Source organism: Pleurodeles waltl, chromosome 6, assembly GCF_031143425.1.
Source record: "Pleurodeles waltl isolate 20211129_DDA chromosome 6, aPleWal1.hap1.20221129, whole genome shotgun sequence".
NCBI classification, from domain to species: Eukaryota; Metazoa; Chordata; class Amphibia; order Caudata; family Salamandridae; genus Pleurodeles; species Pleurodeles waltl.
The window spans coordinates 251,313,489-251,337,322 of record NC_090445.1 but is presented as its reverse complement, the minus strand read 5'-3'; the positions used below and the strand labels follow the sequence as shown (position 1 = coordinate 251,337,322).

The 23,834-nt window shown below is 43.3% G+C and overlaps 1 protein-coding gene across 5 annotated transcripts in view; it reads left to right on the top strand.

Annotated features, from left to right (window-relative positions):
• Nucleotides 1–23,834, top strand: part of KANSL1 (KAT8 regulatory NSL complex subunit 1) — an 817,615-nt gene that overhangs the window by 325,168 nt on the left and 468,613 nt on the right. The gene's annotated exons all lie outside the window — the stretch shown is intronic.

Here is a 23,834-nt window from a genome sequence, read left to right as displayed (position 1 = left end):
TAGCCCATTTTATAGCATTTGTCAGAGATCTAGAGTAGGTACTCGGTAAGGAGAACTCTAGGCATAGTGCTTGTATGTGGGTGGCTTGGCTCAAAGATGTGATCTTGCTGAGGAGCCCTCCTCAAATGAATTTAAGATTGACTGTTTACTAGCAGAGATATATTTGAGTGCATAAGAGAGGATAGGTGTGGTATCTTGGCCTCTTTTTTAGAGCACTACATGGGCAATATCCTTGAGCCTGATGAGAGAAAAGTGAGAGGTGCATTCTAATGACTGGAAGAATACTCTCCCTAAATAAATGTGTTCCTGCAACCTCAACTGGCCTTTCACCCATCTTCCAGTTATAGGGGTGATAGCATTTCTTTTCTCTAAAAGGTACCACCTTAGTTTTGGCTATATTTACTTTGAAGAAATTATTCTCTGCATACTTGAAAAGCATATCGATATTGCACTGAGGACTTCAGGATGTGAGGTCAAAAATGACCACGCCATCAGCATACATTAAAACGTACAGTTTGAGAAGCAATGTTTTGTTGGGGGGAGTTATTTACTTTTGAAAAACAAGCAGGTAAATCACTAAGAAATAAGGAAAAAGGAAGGAAGTGTATCCCTTCTTCAGGAAAATTTGGGATAGATATCCTAGGGGTCAATCCCTTTTCTACTCCCTGCCCCCCCCCCCTCCCCCCCTCCCCCCCCCAATAAGGACTCTACACCAAGTGGATGTGTGCACGGTCACTTTTATCCATAGCAAAGAACTGGCAATTTTCACTAATTTCCTCCTAGGGTAGGTCTATCAATACTATCAAATGCAGCAGAAAAACACACACAATAACCCACTTGCGATTTGATTACCAGATACTCATCAATTACCATTTGCAGTAAGGCAGTATTATCTGTCACTGAGTGTTTGGACCGATAGCTCGTTTTGACTGTAGGGATGAGGCCCCTGGAGAAGGTCCATCGCTTAAGATGGTCCAAAACACTAAAGGCAGAGGTCATCCCTGTTGCCCCCAAGAAGTGCAATTTAACAGTAGTTGCAAGGAGATAGCTGAGAGCCTTTTTTGCAGAGGGGGACCACTATGCTACCAGACTATGAGCTTGGGATGCATCCTGTTTCATAACCGTAAGAAAAAAGCAGGTAGAGAAACTTGCTCCAACCTTTAGAGTCATCCTGCAGTTCTTTGACAGGAATCTTATCAGTGCCTATTGCTGCTGAGGGTCTCTTTCCAATATGTGACTCACTCTGTTTCACATTGAGGGCTATTACGTGCTGAGCTAACTCAAAAACTGGCAAAGCTATGGAGGGCTTCTCAGGTAATGCGAGGTTCGACACTTACAGTTTGGAAAAATAATTAAACCCTTCTGCTGGATAGGAATTGCAGATGTCTTTCTTGCGGCCCGTGAACCTAGAAATAAGCTTCCAAAACGTTTTTTTTTTTTGTGACGCTACTTGCTGCAGTTCTGCTTAATTTTTAGCCATGGAAGCTCTTATAAGACCAGCTAATTTTCCTTCTCTTTTACTTTAAAGCCAGGATTTCTTAGCCCCTTGAGGCTGAGAAGCAAATAAATTGATGACGAATTAGCTAATTTTGTTTGTAAGAAATGACAAGTACTGAGACCCATTTTTCCTAGGGGACATGTAATTACGAGGTCTGGAATGCCTCTGGAGCATAAGAACCGCTGCAGAGATAAACTATTCAAAAAATAGAATTGGAGTGCTTCCTGCAGGTGCATGGTACGCTCATCTTGGATACATTATTGGTGTTCCATATAATTCTGCCCTGTTTACTGGCCTCTTCATTGCCATCTGCTAAAGACCATGACAAAGATTTATGTAGATTTAGCACAAGTTCTGAAGAAATTAATGCATGGTCACTTCCTTGTACAAATTCTACTTTGAGAAGCTGTATTTTATTTATATAGATCATAGCTGGTTATGATATAATCCAGTAAAGAAAGACCAGTAAACACCTGTCTACTGAAGGCTGCTGGAATATCTCCTTCCCTTCTACCATTTATGCCACAACAGACCATAGGCAGGCCGCCTTGGCTTATCTGCACATCGAAAGCAGTTTTCTGGCTTCATGAGCTGGAAGGTGAGCATTGTATTTCAGGGTGAAAGTTTCTGCAGGGCTCTGTTGCTGAGGAGTGGGTGGTGCGTTTATCTAGGAAATGAAAAATTTTTCAACTGTCTTTGGAAGTACATATGGTCCTGGGTGCTTATAATGTTGAATGTTAGTGAGGCCCAGAACTTGGATGATTGCACTGAGAAAGCAGTGCCTGCTACGAGTTTCTTATTGTAAGGGGGTATGGTAAGGTGGTATGATGGACGCACAACCGATTTTTCATCTTATTTAAATTCAATAATTTTTTGCCATTGTTCACTTTGGGTAGGCATAAATCATCAGTTGGTTCAGCTTGAGCATTTTTTATTCCAGATACATGAGCAGCTTCTAAACTAGACTGCGTACATTGGTGTGAATATGAAGCTCCAGGGATAACCAGCCCAGATATGGCTGGAATAGTGATCAGTTTTGATTTTTGAAAGGACTGTACATGATCAGTATTTGCGAATCAGTTTTCCTGGCATATGTATGAAGACTGCCATACAATACTGCAATTGAAACAAATACTGTCTGTAAAACTAGTTTGCTGTGTCCCCGGTCTAGCAGTGGAAAGACTGGGGAAGCAGGATAGAGATGGCAGTGGCCCACCCCTATTTATGTCTTTGTCTGGTTTTGAAGTAGATCATGCTACCAAGTCACTAGTGAAGGTTGGCCACAGGAGAACATGGAGATGTTCTTCTGCATTTATAGCTTCTGTAAAATAGTCTTTATTCATTTCTGCAGCCTGTGCAAATGCAGACCTATGGAGCAGAAAGGGCCTGATGCTACCCACACATTCCATAAGATGTCTGAAAATCCTTAACAAAATAAGAATTTTGCAAGACAGTTGTATCAGCAACTTAAAATAAAAAATTGACTAAATGTGGAGACCCTTTAGGTGTAGACATAATAAATATTAAGTTTAGTCAATACACATGAGCATCATTTGTCAACAGCGCAAATATTGGTTGATGTTTGGTCGTTTTAGTTCATAGACATTTCACTTGATGACTTGGTTTTACATGGCAAACAAATAATTGCCATTTTTGTATGGGTTGTTATAATCTACATACAAGTGATCTACACCTCATTGTATATTGGGGTTGGTTGTATATTTTGACTTCCCCTCTTCATTTATGCCATGTGCTCCTTTACAGCCAGGCACTAAATCAGTGATCAACGCCTCTCAAATAATAGCTCATTGAGTAACTGCTCAATTACATTACCTCTCAGCGTTTATGAAGTCAATTTTAAACTTTATTCTCAAAAACCACTTGAGTGCTAAGGATTAAGATGGTCTTGTCCTTAGCGCAGCCAACCCCAGTGGTGCTCAGGACGAAACAATCTTATCTTTAGCACCCAAGGGGTTAATTCCTCAATACTTATGCTGAATTCTAGTCAGATGCCAGTCTTCTGCTTTAGTTTCTCTGGGGCTGTTGTCTGCTTACCACTTCACATCAGTTTCTCGCATGACTTCATAACATTTGCCCCCAAGTGCTAGAAATCTTGCTCCCCTTTGCAATGCAGTCTTGAGAATAGGAATGCTTCATCACTACCCCAGCAACCGCAAGTAGTGTGCATACAACCCCCCCAGCCCCCGCTCGTGTGTCTTCCTAAGTATCCCTTTGCTCCACAAAGTAAAGTCATACTTCTGAAGAATTTTGTTCTAAGGGATAAAATACCCCCTGCCGTACATAAGGATATTGCAAGTCACTGAGGAGTTCCATTGCCATGTAGTGGAGTGAGCCCCAAGAAACTTTCAATAACTTGCAATATCCTTAAGTGCAGAAGAAGGCCACTTCATCCCTTATAATACATGGTCACACAATCACGTTTCCCACAAACCACTTAAAACCTTGGTTCGTAGCTCTTTCAAAGTGAGAGCATGTTTCCAAACATGAATTATAAAAATAGAACCTCTAGTGCAAAACGTGTTGCAAGAAGATAATAGAAACAGTTCAATACAAGTTAAAAAAAAAAAAAACTGCAGTAGTTCAGTATGTGTAGAAACATGCAGAATGATTTTGCCCATAATTAACTAAGGAATGCAAAAACAATCATGTTCTTCATGCTAGACGTTTAATCTTACTTGCTTTAAACAGCTGCTCCGTGACTTGACCTATCTTTCACCTTGCCTGCTGGCAGCAAGCATTGTGACATCAGATCTCGACTGCAATAACTTATTGCAGTTGAGTTCTGTCTTCTCTGTTGGTGGCTGGGTGCGTCACAAGTCACTGATTATAAAGACACTAAATAGGCGTTTATACAGGGATTGCCGAATCCCATGTATTCTAAGTTAATAAAACTTGGCTTTAAAGCTACTCTCCACTTTGCAACTTTTACTACTGTCTTTTTTTTCCAGTTGCCTGCCATAACTCTTACCTTAACCTACTATCTGCCAAACAGAATCTTCTGGTTGCACCCAAACCACCTTTAGCTTCTTAGAGATTCAGGCCCGTCTTCCTCCTTGGGCCCCCTCCACTTGAACCGTCTTTCTACATCAAGGCCAGTCCCTTCATCTGCTGTAAAGAATCACGCCTGGCACTGATAGACCAGATTGTTCCTGATCTCATAAACCTCACACATCGTTAATGTTTGTTATTTTGTATTAATGGATGTCTGACTGGTTTTAAGCTCTTTATATATGAACCTCAGCAGTTTTGTTTTCTTGTACAGCTCTCCGTACATTTCTTGTATGTCTAAACAGCATGATCTCCAGTATATCTTTCATAGGTTCACATGCTTCCCTGTTGTCATGGTGGGAGTCCCACGGAAACAGCAATAAGACAGCAATAAAAGTGTTTATTGATAGGCCTTAGAAATCCTACTGAGAACAAGAGACATTGCTAACCTATTGACATAGTTTTAATGCATCCAAACTTCAGCCAGTCTCTGCAGAGACCCTGAAACAATCATTCCCTGCCACCATACCTCAGAGTTCTTACTGCAGAAATTGAGGGCCCTTCCTCATCTGACAATGATTTCAAGAAGGTAAAATCCCATAGCAGGGAAACCAGGGTTGAGTAGCAAGGATCAGACTGGACCCTCTCGTGTACATCTCCGTCACCTGCATCGGGTCTTGTCACACCCTTTAATGAACAATTTGTTAAGAAAATTAGTCCCTTGACATCCGTCGACTAAGATCAGCCTGTTGACTAGGATCAGCCTGTGGATGACCGCTCCGTTGACGAGTGTCGATGATGCAGGTAGCTCCTACACCAGTGACCAAAGTGACGTTGACGCTCACTACTAGCAGAATGACAACCACCTCTTTGTCGACAAAAGCAATAACGGCGACTATGGTGTTTTCGGTTAGACTGGCGTCGACTCGAGGATTAGGGGACACACTGTCAACCATTCTCTTGCCTCTCCTGTCAATGAAGATTCCTTCTGGGTCGACATTGTAGACTACCTCATTGGCACCGTCGATGCCTCCGCTGACGACAGGAAAAGATGCGGTCTACATGTCAGAGAAAGGCATTCCAGTGTGTCTGCAAGCTGACGTTTGCAAAGTGTCAACTTTGCCTCTAGTATAGCTCCTGGAGATGCTTGAATCAAGGGATGAAGGTCTGTTTGGTCCTGTGTACAGTCCCTGTCAACTAAATATTAAGTGCCAGGAGACTGAAGATGACCATGCTGACCAAGGTTCTCTCCCCCCCCCCCCCCCCCCCAAATCTGGAAAGTGCTTTCTCTTAAGACGGAGGCCTGGAGTCAGCTCAGGATTACGATACCTTCCAAGAGCATAACCCCACGATGAGCCAGAGAGCACATCAGGGGCAAGGATCCCTTATTGCAGTCCCTGTCTCTCTGCCTGTAGACTTGCGTATGATGATTATAATAAACGATTTCCTGACGCCAATATATCATCCCTGCATACCGTGATACAGAGAGGCAGCTTCTTTTACCGACCTGTACCACCGCTCATTACTATCAGGGATGCCTTTGTGGATAGCGGTGGTGACCAGCAACCTGAGGAAGGAGAAATTCCTTTTGATTCAACTGGGGATAACCTGGAATGGGATGACTACTTGACTCCCTTACGTGCATCACCTATCCCACCTCCAGCAGACTCCCTAACAGCGGTTATCGGTGGCTTCCATGACTCTTGAAACAAGCGTCCAATCGTTTCGTTCTACCCTTCCCAGCTTAGCTAACCGTGTGTGTTCTTTGATTTTAAAGATTCGGGTAAGCGTGCAGTAAGATCTATACCCATTGTGGTATTCATCTGGCAAGAGGGCTTAAATCTAGTGAAAGCTCCGGCATGAGTGGCTACTGTGTTTCTGAAACTGAACAAGAAATATAGAGCCCCTGGCAATGCACTAACATGCCATATAGGTCAGCCTCGACCTGGCTCGGTTATAATACAGGTGGCATAACGACGGGATAAAAATCCCTCTTCTCCTTGCTTGGTCCCACCACTCAGAGGGTCGCAGACTTGACAATATAGGGAAGAGGTTCTCTTGCATGGCAGCAACATCAGTAGTACTCTGGCTGTCTTGGGGAAATACGACCAGCAGATGTGGTCTGACATGTCGGTGTTTCTAGAATATCTCCCAAAGGACAAAGAAAAGAGCCAAGGGAGATGCTGCTGGAGGGAGGAAAGGCCTCTTTGGAGATCATAGATACGACAGTGGACATCTCTTCTACTGTTTTTCGTCAAATGGCAAGAGCGGCGGTCTTATGCAGTCAGGGCTGGTTAAAATAAATGTCATTTCAACTGGAAATTCAAGCAAAAATTCTTGACGTGCCATTCAATCTTTTTAAATCTTTTCGGAAAGCCTGTGGGTGATGCCCTGCAGTCCATAAAATTAGACACTTCAGCAGAAACATTTTCAATCTTTTCGAGGTGGCAGATGTCAGTTTGCATCTCGTCCGCCTTAGCAACAGTACAGGTACCAGTGTTACGCCCAGCAGAAATTTAGGTCAGCATATCTTTCAGATATCACACACGACTACTGCAAGATCTACCTACCACATGCAGCCAGCCCGGACACATCCTCTGGCTGGAAGAAAGTTACAGGATTTTTCTAGAAGACAATGATGTGTTCTAGGAATTGGTCACCTAATTCACACATCAGCAATTCAGCAGTTCCTGCTCCAAATTTTTAGGTGTTAGATGTAATCCAACACAGGCAGACCCTGGAATTTTTCAAAGTTCCACCACGCAGAGCATTGCACCAACATATTGCTTTGCTGGAGCAGGAAGTCAGTTTACTTCTTCAAGAACTAAATAAGGGAATTTCCGTTAGATCTGGATTTTATTCCAACTTGTTCGTCATCAAAAAGAAATTAGGCAAATGAAGGCAAAGTAATGGACTGAATGTTCTTAAACACATTAATCAATAAACAGTCCTTCAGGGTTTTGTGCTTACAGGAGATTGTACAGCTCATAGATCCAGGGCATTTAATGACGTCTCTGGACCAGCTAGGTGCATATTTCCATGTCCCCATCCACATCAAGGATCAAAAGTTCCTGCTGTTCGTGGTGGCAGCGTGCCATTACCAGTATTGTGCTACGTTCGGCTCCTAAGGTCTTCACGAAATGGATGGCTCCTGTGGCACTTTTCTGAGGCGACGAGGACACCAGGTTTTCCCCTACCTAGACAGATTGCTCCTAAAAGGATCCACTTCTCATTTGGACAGAAACTCAAATCATGCCTGACTGAAGCTATTCATAAGTCTAGACCTGAAACTGAACAAGGAGAAATAGTCCCGAATTCTGTCCAGGTCAGCAGTATTTCTGGGAGTAGTTGTAGATATCAGAAGACAAGGCCTTCCCTACAATGGAACGGATTCATTGACTAAAGGAAATAGCATCTCTGTCAGCAAAATGTTTACTTCTGTACGAAAGTACAATTCATTGTTTGGGATGTCATCCTGCATCCTGTTGATTCCAAACTGCTATCTTGGTATGCTACCATTGCAGGAACAACTGGACGAGCAATCGGCTCAGTGCCAGGGCACCTTCGACAATACAGTTGCAGTCACATCAAAGATGAAGTTGGCCGTGTCTTTGTGGACGAACACGGACAGCATCTTGCAGGGTGTCTCATTCATAACTGTTATGGCACTAGTTTTCCTAAGGTGGTTTTGGCTTTCCACATAATTGATCACAGGCAAGCAGATCTAGTGTATCAATTAATCACATGCTTTTGAGCCTGGGCTGCCGTATGACCAAGATATATAAAGTGATCCAATAACCAGAATGCACTTGGAGTGTGAACAAATGCTTCTCTGGGCTGCAGTGCAGTATTATAATGCTCAGTAGTGTCAGACCACTGCAGTCACTTATTTTTGTCTTCAAAAGTGAATTTCTTAAAAATTGACTCGCAATAGGATGACCACATAACTTGAAAGGCAAGCCTACTAAGTAACTTAAAAATCTTGAAATCCATACTCATGCATATGTGTAATGCTGCCACAGTTAATTAAATGTCTCTTCGGATGTCAGAAGTCTAGGATCGACAAGATGGAAGAATGCCCCTCTTGTATCCCTTGCTCACTTCCACACTTGAAAATATCAGGGTAAATCCTATTACTTGCATAGGGGCGAACGGGTCATGCTCCCCAAATTATATCCATCACAGCAACCGCCATTTGATGGGAGCCACTGACCTATGGGTCTCTTAATACTGCTTGGTAGTCTGGTTCAAACTTGAAACTTGGAGGAAAAACAAGTTACTTACCTGTACGCTGTGGTTCTCCAGTATTGACATTTTTTTTTCCCTAGATTCACATGCGACCTGCCATCCTCCCCGTTAAGGCTCACCATTGTTATACCTCTTATTAGTTCTTATGATACACTTGTGCCCGGGGTTTAAACAATTTTTAAATTAAAAAACAAGAAATGAAATTGACAGGGGGTCACCCGTGAGCAGGGCGACCCTCTGTTGGGCAATAATCCCTGGGTGCCACTATGGCCCACAAGGAAACATACAGCTATTTAAAAAAAAATACATAGATCTCTATGTAGATATGTCCACATATATTTATAGATGTCTATAGATCTATACATATAGATCTATATATAGCGATCACTTTTGTTAACACGTGTGGTTTCCCTGGGAGCTGTGATCGGCCCCCAGGAAAACTGCCCCACATATAAAAGTGATTTTTATATATATATATATATATATATATATATATATATATATATATATATATATATATATATATATATATATTGCACATAATTCAACTGGCGCATTTCAACTGTAGCTTTTAGGCAGCAATAAAAAGTCAAGTAAGTCTTGTGATTGTTTCTTCTCAAAAGGATCTGACTTTTGTCTAGTGGCAGTTTTGATGCCATAAAGTAGCGCAGAAGGTTTATATGCCCATCCCTACTGCACAGATCAAATCTGTATTTTATGTGAATAACTGAGTTGATTAGTAAAGTCAGCCATTACCTGTGCTGTAATTGTTGGACTGGGCGCTAGAGGTGCTAAAGACTGATGATTGGTATATGACAAGGTAATGTAATAGTGTTCTTTTTTAGTTTTTTGAAAGAACGTGCTGATTGAGGGAAGAAGAGAAGGTAAGATGACCTCTACTGTTGCACATATCACACACACGCCCACCAGCGATTTTGTGATTGTCTACATAGACTAGTGTTTTAGAGCAACAGTTTAGCCAGTAGCAGAGATGGCATCTCGTTGGATGACTGCTGCTCGAGCCGTCACTCGGGTTATAGAGAACAGGTCTGACGTAGGATCAGAGACTGAGACAGCATCTGAGGGATAGGACAATGGCTCAGACTCGGAGTGATTTTTTCAGTCGGAGGAGTCCCATTCGATAACTCCTCCTGCATTGATTATGAGGTAGGTGATGAGAGTCCTGCTGTCCCTTTGCAAGCACAGTCTCTGCAGCAGAACAATAGCTGATTAGCCCAACCCAAAGAGCAAGTGCATGCGGCAGCAAGCACAGAGAGAGTGCTCTCTTGGGAGCTCCCCAATTTAGTTCAGCCCCAAATTCCACCACCACAAATCGTATTGTGGAGACATCAAAATTATCTAGCACAAAACATGCTTTTGTAAGGCAGGCACCTGCACTTTTGGTTGTGGGCTTTGCGGCTATATTGGGAAGCGTACCAAACCCAGACATTTCTGGAGACTAGACATCCAGAGGAGTCTACAGAGGTGTGATTTGTGTGGATTCCCCAAAGTTTATATACCCAGAATACCCTGCAAAGGTGAAATGTTATATAAAAACTAAATGTTTTCTTGCATTCAGGAATATGCTGGGATCCACAAAATTCTTACCACCCAGTTTTTCCCCACCTGTCCAGATAAAAATGTTGCCCCACTTGAGTGCCTGTACCTAGTGCCTGCGTCCGGAATGGATCACCCCAGGGTCAACAGTTTCCCTCCTGTTAGGACCAACATTGACCGTTGTGTGATCTAATCCTGTCCGGCACTAGGCCTAGCCACAAAAGTGTGGCACCATTTTTATCTGGAGACTTGGGGAAATGCTCGATGGAAGGAAATTTGTGGCTCCTCTCGGATTCTATACTTTCTATCACCAAAATGTGAGGGAAAAGTTTTTTTGGGCCAAATATTGAGGTTTGCAAAGGATTCTGTGTAACAGAACCTGGTGAGAGCGCCACAAGGTAACCCATCCTGGGTTCCCCGAGGTGTCTAGTTTAAAAAAAAAAAATGCACATAGTTTGGAAGGTTTTCCTCAGGACCGGCTGACCTAGAGACCGTAATCCACAGCTAGGCACTTTCCAAAAAACATGTTGGTTTTCAATGTAAAAATTTGATGTGTCCATGTTGAGTTTTGGGGCGTTTCCTGTCGCGGGCACTAGGCCTACCCACTTAAGTGAGGTACCATTTTTATCATATGACTTGGGGGAATGCAGGGTGGAAGGAAGTTTGTGGCTCCTCTCAGATTACGGTACTTTGCAGCACCGAAATCTGATGGAAAAGTGTGTTTTTTTTTGCCCAATTTTGAGGTTTGCAAAGGATTCTGGGTAACAGAACCTGGTGAGATCCCCACAAGTTACCCTAATCTGAATTCTCCTGGGTGTCTAGTTTCCAGAAATATATAGGTTTGCTAGGTATCCCTAGGTGCCGGCTGAGCTAGAGGCCACAATCCACAGCTAGGCACTTTGCAAAACACACGTCCGTTTTCATTAGAAAAATTTGATGTCCATGTTGCGTTTCCTGTCGCCGGCATTAGGCCTACCCACGCAAGTGAGGTTACCATTTTTAACAGAAGCCTTGGGGGAACACAGAATAGCAGAACAAGCGTTATTGTCCCTTGTGTTTTTGTACATTTTTTCCTTCCAAATGTAAGACAGTTTGTAAAAAAGACATCTATTTGAGAAATGCCCTGTACTTCACTTGCTATTGTGTGCACCCTGGAATTCAGAGATGTGCAAATAACCACTGCTTCTCAACACCTTATCTTGTGGCCATTTTGGAAATACAAAGGTTTCCTTGATCTATTTTTCCACTTTTTATATTTCATCAAATGAATTGCTGTACACCCGGTATACAATGAAAACCCATTGCAAGGTGCTGCTATTTTATTGGCTCTGGGTCCCTAGGGATCTTAATGAACCTACAAGCCCTATACATCCCCACAACCAGAAGAGTCCAGCAGACGTAACGGTATATTGCTTTTGAAAATCTGACATGGCAGGAAAAGGTTAGAGTAAAACATGGAGAAAAATTGCTTTTTTTAATTTTTTACCTGAATTTCAATATTATCTACGCATGACACCTTGCTGAATTCAGAATTTTGTCTATTTTTCAGAAATGTTTAGCTCTCCGGGATCCAGCATGCTTTCACACCCATTTCTGTCACTAACTGGAAGGAGGCTAAAAGCACAAAGCAGCTAAGGGATTAAATATCAGTTGGTTAGCAGTGTTCATTTTCAATTGGATTTCTAAGGCTTCTCTATTCGCACTACTTTTTTATTGCTGTTACAGTGGGATTCCCACCATGACGATGGGGGAAGATTTAAGCTTGTGAACCTATATGAAAGATATTGATGCAGGAGAACCACAGTGTACAATGTAGTTAATTTGTTTTTCTTCTCCAGTAACACAATCTAGACCCTAGTTTTTTTTAACCTTCAACCTGCTCATGTCGTGGACTGCTAGTGCTCGTTTGTAAAACATTTTTTTTTTTAAATGGTGTGCCGCTCAATAAATGAACTGAGTTTGCAGCCCAGCTGTTTGCTCATCATAGCATAAAACAAATGTCACAATGTGTTTTCAGAAACGATTATTCATTATCAGCAGTGCACAGTTAACATTGCACTATTTTATAATTGGTTTTTTTTGGGTCGAATTATGTGGTATGCACTAATGATTTTAAAATATGTGCTGTTCTGTACTGCTTGCCTTGCTGCTTTCCCACAGTGCAAGACAACTTTCAATTGGCCTCCATTTACATATAACCCCACTTGTTCGGAATAAGGTGCAGATTTAGGGATACACAACACAATCTATAGTTTGATATGCCAAAATCTGGTAACCTGATAACCATCAACTCTTTACACCCAATAATAACTTCCCAAACTGAACATGTTAAAACCCTGGCACCCTCATGTGCAAAACAGGGCACCAGCTTCATATGGTGGCGAAAGTGCTGTTACTTTAGCAGCACTCGCCACCTCACATACAAATATTTTTTACATTCAACTCCTCATATTCTCTTCAGATTAATGCTATCTACCTTGCTCAAAAATGCCTGCACAGGCTAAAAAAGAAACTAAGTCCTTCAGCACAATGCCCCATGCACACAAACTTCATAAGTAATTAGTAAATTACTCCTGACAAATATCTGATAGCCACACAATCAACCAACCCTGCACATCCTATAAATGGAAATACCTGCAGCGTAGAGTGAGGGTGTTCAGTGCAAGAAAGTGCTATTGTGTCATAGTAACAAAGGTGAACTTCAAATGCATATAACATGATCTCTTTATGCCATGGCAGTCTATTGAAGTAACAGACTCTTGGCAATTTCTTAAACAGTGGATCTTAACGTACGGCCAACAGTGCCTACTCAGGAGACCCGCTACAGATTAGAAAATATGCAAATTAATAAAATGTATATACATAAAGTTAAATGCAAAATTCAAGATTTTAAAATGCTTTCTAATTGTGAAGGAATTTGAAATGAAATAATTTTCTATCCTTAGCTTGAGTTGTGGAAGCAGCGCAAGTAGCCAAGAGAAGCTTGCAGTATACTCTGTGGACAATTGGTGGACTTGTGGTGGACACTGGTTTGCACGAACAAGACCACCAGGCATTAGGAGCAAAAAAGACCAAACCTTGTGCTAGAGCGTATTGCTTCGTGCTTTAGAATTGAAACCAGATCTTCAAAAGATCCGACATTTGTATTAAAATTTGGATTGCTGTACTTTTATTTGTGAATTGAAGTATTCATAATTTAATGTTTCATACTTGTTTTTGTATTTTTTCGACTGTCAATCATAAAAAGTGCCCAGGTTGAGGGACCCTAGCTTTCCTGTAGTAATTCAATTAGGTGTTTAAAACAAATCAAAAAAAGTATTTTTTGTGTTAAGAAATCAAAAGGGTGCATAATGAAGGAGATAATATTTTCTACCATTGTCACAAAAGTTATACATGTCCGGTAATTTACAATCACGTTATTATTGACTGTCTATTTGCGGTATACATCCCATTTGTAATACATATGATATTACTTCACACCATATCAGTGTGTGCTGTGGTGCTGAGTTTTACCAACTTAACTATGTATATGTTCCTTTAACCTCAGTAACTAATACTTTCTACCTAAAACTTTGGAGTGTGTGTGTTAGGGGTTACAATTGAATAATACTGTGTGTATAATGCTGTGGCATGGAGTTGGCAGTAAGGAGGTTGCTTTGTGTTGTGTTGGGTCTGCTGTGTAATGTGCCCATCCGGTTCCCTTGCGTGATCAAATGTCTTTCGACTTCTTCTACTAGTCTCGTCCAGTTTGGTGGCCTGGTCTAGGGATTGCTGTGTGTGGTAGCTGCTTGCGCCACTTGCTGTTGAGCAAGTATCCCTGTCCACAGGTTAGATAACCACCCGGTGGAGCTGTGCTTGATTTGCAGCACATTGCTAGACTGTGTTTTGCCAGGATCAGCGCAAGGTCTATACATTTGTTGGTAGGTTTGCGTTTTATTGTGTGAATCGTGATCCGAATATGTAGTGTGTGCCTTCCTTATGTTGCCCTCCTATAATTGTGTTTAAAATTTCAGTTATGGACTCCCAGTAGTTGATCACATGGGTGCCTGTCTGTACCATGTGTTTAAAAAAATAAAAAATAAATAAATCTGTGTTTGACATCTCGGGCATATGCCCTCCCAGGTACTTACTTGCCAGTCTTGTGGGGGTGAGGTAAGTGTGGTGCAGGTAGTTAAATTGTGTATATTTGAGCCTGGCGTAAGAGATATTATGAGGCCCTGCGACCTTTGTATCTGTGAGCGGTATGTGGAAAGATGATTCCCAGTGGGCCCTGAGCTATTGAAGTGGGGGTTGTTCTTTGTCCATGAGATGAGTATAGCACTATATATGTTAGTGACAGCTCGCTGTGTAAAAATTCTCTCCCTCCCCCCCCCCCTTTTAATAGTCAGTAATATCTGGAGCGGAGGTGGGTGGCGGCATATGTCTGGAAAGTGCCTGAAGGTATGCCATAATCGTTGACTAGACTATCAAACGTGACTAAAGTCTGATCCTCATATAGGTCTTTCCATTCTTTTTTGCCCGCTCTCCCAGGCGGTTGCGCCCGGCCCAGAGTTCATGCCTGCACATCCTGGCAGTACCCACAGTCGCGCTCCCAGTGTATATGGGAATTTCCCATCAATACATTAGCATCTTCCCCTGAAGTGTATGGGTCAGGTTGCATGATCCACCTCAGTATCTTAGTGGGGGAACAGTCTAAGTAGCTGCTACCAAATTCATGCAGGTTGTGTTACCAGCTAGTGCATAGGCCATTGAAGCTGGGGGCCGCGCAGTAGTGCTCATAACTTGGTGCACCTAGACCCTCCCCCTCAGTGGCGTGTACAACTGGTCTATTGCCACCCATCTTCTTCTCATACTCCATATCAGCATTATTAGTATAGGGCGCATTTCAGTGAACATTTTGTGTGGAAGTAAGGGATGGCTGAGAAGTAATATAATAGCCTAGGAAGCACTAACATTTTGAAGATAGCAATTCTGCCCATTGGTGAGTGAGGGAGGAATGTCCAAAACTGCTGTGAAACCTCATGTCTGTTAAAAGCCCTACCAATGTTTGCGCCTATAGGGTCCTTTTTGCAATGGTATATTCTGACCCCCAAGTACTTAATGGTGTCGCAGGCCCACGTCAGGGGAGCCAATGGTAATCGTTCCTATTGTTCTTCTGTTAGGGGCACTAGGGGAAACAAACAGGATTTCTCCTATGTTACCCGCGGCCAGATGCCCTGCCAAAATGATGTAATAGTTATCAGTTGGTTCAATGCCCTGACCTCTTTGCAGAGATATACTAGAGCATCAGCAGCGTATAGCGATATAATATGCCAGCTATCTCCCACCCGTAGGCCCCATTCAGGCGCATGTATCGGGAGGGCATGTGCCAGTGGCTCCATTGCCAATGCAAAGAGCAGTGGTGACGGGACATCCCTGGTGGGTCCCACGGGTCTGATATCTGGGTGCCTGTTTTCACTTGTGCCACTGGTGTGGAGAAGGGCGATCCATTTAAGGAATCAGGGGCCGATGCCAATTGTTTTTGATACCGACATCAGATATTCCCAGCCCAATGTATCAAATGCTTTTTCTATGTCAAGTGACGCAACCCAGGCCTTAACCCCTGCATTTCTTGCCCAACTCATAGGTAGGAAGAAGCAACGGAGATTCGGAAGTTCAGTAAGGTTAATAGGTGAAAAACCGCTGGTCTAAACCATTAGTAGTCATGACAGCGCTGTGCACATTTTCAATCTGCCTGCCATTTTCAATGGTTTATAAGGGAGATTTTCTCCTCAATTAAAGAAATGGTCAATATTATTTTGCTTGCATGGCTTTTTAAAACATTAACACAATGTTTGTACACAACAGCGTTACTCAGTAAATATTTAATACACCGCAATCAAGTCTATTGACAGATGTCATTAAACTTCAGTACCCATATGCCTAGGTCGCTGATGGTTGTCATGTCCAGTGATGAATTCAGTGGTACATTTTCTAAATGAACAGATATCCTGTGTTTCCAGGGGGTTCACTTTATGTAATGTTAACTGTTGCTTCATTACCCCAAGTATTCACTTTTTCTTTGTTGTAAACAGCTTTGTACTTGTCCAGTATCTTGCAGTGCTACAGTATCTGGAGCATACTCCCCAAAATACATTACTGCAGTGACCAGTCAGGATCTTAAGCACAACTATATTTGGGCTATCTATGCTGTTGTCTGCTTAATCTACAACATCTTCCATCCCAACATTAATAATAGATATTCTAAACCCACAGACTGGCATACGACACTATGAACCAACATAACACTTGTTTACCGCTCTTGATATTTTGTAGACTTAGTTCCTTCAAGTAGTTCAACTGAGTGCCGGCCGATGATGCAGTACACTGGTGTACATACACTGACTATGCTTTGTCAGTGGCGCTAAGGAAAGTTATTTATACAAAGCCAAATATTTCTACTTTTCAGTTACTGTACCTTCAAAAATTGAAACTGTCTACATGTTCTCAACTTCTCCTTTCAAGTTTATAATGCATGTTACCAAGTGAACCTTGTGTTCGATGGCATCTGTCGCTGTAGATACGCATGTTTTGCATAGCTCGCCATCTGGTGTTGGGCCGGAGTGTTACAAGTTGTTTTTCTTCGAAGAAGTCTTTCGAGTCACGGGACCGAGTGACTCCTCCTTTTGTCTCCATTGCGCATGGGCGTCGACTCCATCTTCGATTGTTTTTTTTCCGCCATCGGGTTCGGACGTGTTCCTGTCGCTCCGAGTTTCGGAACGGAAAGATAGCTAATTTCGGAAGATTTTCGTCGGTATTGTTGCGTTCGGGATCGGCGTAGTTAGATTCAACACCGCGTCGAAAGATCGAACAGCTCCGGTGCCCTTCGGGGTAGTTTTTCGATCCCCCGTCGGGGCCTGGTCGGCCCGACCGCGTGCAGAAGAACGCCGATGGAACGGACCCCGTTCCGCTTCTGTCCCAAATGCCACAATAAATACCCCTATACAGACCAACACTTGGTCTGTAACCTGGGCCTGTCACCTGAGCACAGTGGAGACACCTGCGAGGCCTGTCGTGCGTTCCGGTCCCGAAAAACACTCCGAGACCGTCGAGCCAGAAGACTTCAGATGGCGTCCGCGCCGACAGCCCACCGAGAGTTCGAGGAACAAGAAGAGGAAGGAACCTTTTCGATCCACGAATCGGACTCCGAAGGATTCGACGATACACAAACCGTGAGTAAGACATCGAAAACCACTCAGAAGAAGATTTACAAGGCCCAGGGGACGCCACTGCCACCAGGCCATGGCTCGACCCATAAATTCGGTGACCGACCGTCAGCACCGAAAAAGGCCCAAACAGTGCCGAGATCGTCTGACTCCGGTCGAGACACCGGCACGCAGCCTTCTCGGGACCGAGAAAGTGCTGGAGACAAGCATCGACACCGAGATACCGGTGTAGACACGACTTGACGCCGAGACAGCGGCACCGACTAAGATCGACGCCGAGAGGTTTCGGCCCCGAAAAAGAAAAAAGTCACCTCGGAGCCGAATAAAGATGCAGACAGGGTTTCGGTGCCAAAACAGACTGCAACCGACCCAGTTTCAGGCTCTTATGCAGAAGAGCAATCGCTAACCTCCCAAATGCGAAAGCATAGGTTTGAGGAAGAGCTACAATCAACTGACGTAGACCATACGCAAAAGCGTATTTTCATACAGGAGGGGACAGGAAAAATAAGCACCCTTCCCCCTATTAGAAGAAAAAGAAGATTGGAGTTCCAAACTGAACAAACACCACAAACAAAGGTGGTGAAAAAGGTTACTCCACCACCCTCTCCTCCACCTGTAATTAATGTCTCACCAGCACAAACTCCATCACATTCCCCAGCTCACACCACCATGAGCCAGGGTGACCAAGATCAGGACGCATGGGACGTATACGACGCCCCAGTGTCAGATAACAGCCCGGAGGCATACCCTACGAAGCCATCTCCACCAGAGGACAGCACTGCGTATTCTCAAGTGGTGGCTAGAGCAGCACAATTTCACAATGTAAGCCTCCACTCAGAACAGGTCGAGGATGACTTTTTATTCAACACCCTCTCCTCCACCCACAGTTCATACCAAAGCCTGCCCATGCTCCCTGGTATGCTCCGGCACGCAAAAGAAATCTTTAAGGAGCCGGTCAAAAGTAGGGCAATCACACCAAGAGTGGAAAAAAAGTATAAGGCGCCTCCTACAGACCCGGTTTTCATCACTACACAGCTGCCACCATACTCTGTCGTTGTAGGAGCAGCTAGGAAAAGGGCCAACTCCCACACATCTGGAGATGCACCACCCCCAGATAAAGAAAGCCGCAAGTTCGATGCAGCTGGTAAGAGAGTCGCAGCACAAGCTGCAAACCAGTGGCGCATCGCTAACTCTCAGGCACTACTTGCGCGCTATGACAGAGCCCATTGGGATGAGATGCAACATCTCATTGAACATCTGCCCAAGGACCTACAAAAGAGGGCAAAACAAGTGGTTGAGGAGGGACAGAACATTTCAAACAACCAAATACGCTCCTCCATGGACGCTGCAGATACAGCTGCACGGACAATTAATACATCTGTAACTATCAGAAGGCATGCATGGCTACGAACGTCTGGATTTAAACCAGAGATTCAGCAAGCAGTTCTCAATATGCCTTTTAACGAAAAAGAACTGTTCGGTCCAGAAGTGGACACAGCGATTGAGAAACTCAAAAAGGACACGGACACTGCTAAAGCCATGGGCGCACTCTACTCCCCGCAGAGCAGAGGGAATTACAGCACATTCCGTAAAACACCCTTTAGAGGGGGGTTTCGGGGTCGGGGCACACAAGCCAGCACCTCACAGGCAACACCGTCCAGTTACCAGGGACAGTACAGAGGAGGTTTTCGGGGACAATATAGAGGAGGGCAATTCCCTAGGAATAGGGGAAAATTTCAAAGCCCCAAAACCCCTACTACTAAGCAGTGACTCACATGTCACTCACCCCCTCCACACAACACCAGTGGGGGGAAGAATAGGTCATTATTACAAAGCATGGGAGGAAATCACTACAGACACTTGGGTTCTAGCAATTATCCAACATGGTTATTGCATAGAATTTCTACAATTCCCTCCAAACATACCACCAAAAGCACAAAATTTGACAAAACATCATTCCAATCTCCTGGAGATAGTGCAGGCACTATTGCAGAAGAATGCAATCGAATTAGTACCAAACACACAAATAAACACAGGAGTTTACTCACTGTACTTTCTGATACCAAAGAAGGACAAAACGCTGAGACCAATCCTAGACCTCAGAATAGTAAACACATTCATCAAATCAGACCACTTTCACATGGTCACACTACAAGAAGTGTTACCATTGCTAAAACTACACGACTACATGACAACTTTAGACCTCAAAGACGCGTATTTCCATATACCAATACACCCATCGCACAGGAAATACCTAAGGTTTGTATTCAAAGGAATACATTACCAATTCAAGGTATTGCCTTGCGGACTAACAACCGCACCAAGAGTCTTTACCAAATGTCTAGCAGTAGTCGCTGCACACATCAGAAGGCAGCAAATACATGTGTTCCCATATCTAGACGACTGGCTAATCAAGGCCCATTCGTTAATAGAGTGCTCAAACCACACAAATCAGATCATACAAACCCTCTTCAAACTAGGGTTCACCGTCAACTTCACGAAATCCAACATTCTGCCGTGCAAGGTACAACAATACCTAGGAGCCATAAGACTCAACAAAAGGAGTAGCCACTCCAAGTCCCCAAAGAATCCAAAATTTCAACAACATCATACAACGCATGTATCCAACACAAAAGATACAAGCAAAGATATTACAACTCCTAGGCATGATATCTTCATGCATAGCCATTGTCCCAAACGCAAGACTGCACATGAGGCCCTTACAACAGTGCCTAGCATCACAGTGGTCACAAGCACAGGGTCATCTTCTAGATCTGGTGTTAATAGACCGCCAAACTTACCTCTCGCTTCTATGGTGGAACAACATAAATTTAAACAAAGGGCGGCCTTTCCAAGACCCAGTGCCACAATACGTAATAACAGATGCTTCCATGACAGAGTGGGGAGCACACCTCGATCAACACAGCATACAAGGACAATGGAACGTACATCAAACAAAACTGCATATAAATCACCTAGAACTGCTAGCAGTTTTTCAAGCACTAAAAGCTTTCCAACCAATAATAGTTCACAAATACATTCTTGTCAAAACCGACAACATGACAACAATGTATTATCTAAACAAACAAGGGGGGACACACTCCACGCAGTTAAGCCTGCTAGCACAAAAAATTTGGCGTTGGGCAATTTACAACCAAATTCGCCTAATAGCACAATTTATACCAGGGATTCAGAATCAACTCGCAGACAATCTCTCTCGAGATCACCAACAGGTCCACGAATGGGAAATTCACCCCCAAATTCTGAACACCTATTTCAAACTCTGGGGAACACCTCAAATAGACTTGTTTGCGACGAAGGAGAACGCAAAATGCCAAAACTTCGCATCCAGATACCCACACAAGCAGTCCCAAGGCAATGCCCTATGGATGAACTGGTCAGGGATATTTGCTTACGCTTTTCCTCCTCTCCCTCTCCTTCCTTATCTGGTAAACAAACTCAGTCAAAACAAACTCAAACTCATATTAATAGCACCAACTTGGGCAAGGCAACCCTGGTACACAACGCTGCTAGACCTATCAGTAGTACCCCACATCAAATTGCCCAACAGGCCAGATCTATTGACACAACACAACCAAAAGATCAGACACCCAGATCCAGCATCGCTGAATCTAGCAATTTGGCTCCTGAAATCCTAGAATTCGGGCACTTACAACTTACCCAAGAATGTATGGAAGTCATAAAGCAAGCCAGAAGGCCATCCACCAGGCACTGCTATGCAAGTAAATGGAAGAGGTTTGTTTGCTACTGCCATATTAATCAAATCCAACCATTACACACGACTCCAAAACATGTAGTGGGTTACTTGCTTCACTTACAAAAATCTAACCTGGTTTTCTCTTCCATTAAAATACACCTTGCAGCAATATCTGCATACCTGCAGACTACCTATTCAACTTCCCTATATAGGATACCAGTCATTAAAGCATTCATGGAGGGCCTTAAGAGAATTATACCACCAAGAACACCACCTGTTCCTTCATGGAACCTAAATGTTGTCCTAACTAGACTTATGGGTCCACCTTTTGAACCCATGCACTCCTGCGAAATACAGTTCCTAACCTGGAAGGTTGCATTTCTCATCGCCATTACTTCCCTAAGAAGAGTAAGCGAGATTCAGGCGTTTACAATACAAGAACCTTTTATACAACTACACAAGAATAAGGTCGTCCTAAGGACTAATCCAAAATTTTTACCAAAGGTTATTTCACCGTTCCATCTAAATCAAACAGTGGAACTTCCAGTGTTCTTTCCACAGCCAGATACCGTAGCTGAGAGGGCACTACATACATTAGATGTCAAAAGAGCATTAATGTATTACATTGACAGAACAAAGAACATCAGAAAGACTAAACAACTATTTATTGCATTTCAAAAACCTCATGCAGGAAACCCAATATCAAAACAAGGTATAGCCAGATGGATAGTTAAATGCATCCAAATCTGCTACCTTAAAGCTAAACGACAGCTGCCCATTACACCATGGGCACACTCAACCAGAAAGAAAGGTGCTACCATGGCCTTTCTAGGAAACATCCCAATGCAAGAAATATGTAAGGCAGCCACATGGTCTACGCCTCACACATTCACCAAGCACTACTGTGTAGACGTGTTATCCGCACAACAAGCCACAGTAGGTCAAGCCGTATTAAGAACATTGTTTCAGACTACTTCCACTCCTACAGGCTGAGCCACCGCTTTTGGGGAGATAACTGCTTACTAGTCTGCAAAACATGCGTATCTACAGCAACAGATGCCATCGAACTGAAAATGTCACTTACCCAGTGTACATCTGTTCGTGGCATCAGTCGCTGTAGATTCGCATGTGCCCACCCGCCTCCCCGGGAGCCTGTAGCAGTTCGGAAGTTACCTTCAACTATTTGTATATATATATCATTTCAACCTTAAATAAGTACATACTTAGTCACTCTATTGCATGGGCACTATTACTACAATTCAACTCCTACCTCACCCTCTGCGGGGGAAAAACAATCGAAGATGGAGTCGACGCCCATGCGCAATGGAGACAAAAGGAGGAGTCACTCGGTCCCGTGACTCGAAAGACTTCTTCGAAGAAAAACAACTTGTAACACTCCGGCCCAACACCAGATGGCGAGCTATGCAAAACATGCGAATCTACAGCGACTGATGCCACGAACAGATGTACACTGGGTAAGTGACATTTTCATTCTTTTGTGTATCCTGAATTCTCTATTTGTATTACATTTGACCAGTAGCTCTTAGCCTTGCCATATTTGTGAGCAACCTCATGTTCTGTATTGTGGGAATTATCTTTGAAGCCATAAGTGCTTGAATATTTCCTGGCTGTGTGCCCAGACCTAGAACACCTTGTGCATACTTTTCTTTCATGGAAATAGCATCATAGACTGTCTTTGACCATGAGTACATATGTATTTCTCTGGAATGGAAGCCTAACAAAGGCCTACTTTTTTTTCCTGAATGTTCAAAAGAACGCTTCATATTCTCTGAGAACTGCATTGCAGCATTCAGATGCACGAAAACCCATATTTAGACAGAGAACATGAAGGTAAAAATGCAGGTGTACATTGAAATCGAGAAAAAGGAGACTACCCCTTTAAGGAGCTGGAAGGTATGGCCTCCCCGAGTGCATTATACTGGCACTTTCCTCCCAGAGCCAGTACTTTTTTTTTCTGGTTTATGAGATGCATCTTGGAACACAAAAGGTTTCACACCTCAGAATTTTTCATTGGTTTCCTTGTCAGAAAAATATATTTTTATTTATCTGCTTCTCTTCACTAACTACCCCTCGTGAGGGAGAGAGAAAACTGCCATGGATGCCAACAAGGTATGCATGATTTGTTCTCCTGCCTTACTGGCTGTTTTGCAGCAAGATGACAAAACAACCTTGAATATAGAGGAAATCATGTTAAGAAGACATAAGGGGAGAGAGTAGGCTAGAAAAGTCAGTCTCCAACTTGCCTCTGTGACATTTCCAGCTCCGTAGGAAGACCACTTCAGAGGGAAGTCTAGGGAGAGATTGAGTAGCAGGGAAAGACACCTCCATTTGTCATCTCTGGAGACTGCTGTTTAAGTCCTTGAAATTTTCATTGAGAGCTTCTGCGCCCAACTGCCCACTAGTGAAAGATGGATCACAGTGGCTACAGGTCAGCACAGAAAATATGCCCGGCTATCAATGTCTTGGCATTAAAGGTCGACATCGAAGAGTGTCATCACAGTCAACATTGAAGACTGCCAAGATTGATGTCAGCTCACTGTGTTGACAACCAGGGAGCCAAGATTACACCAAACATCGA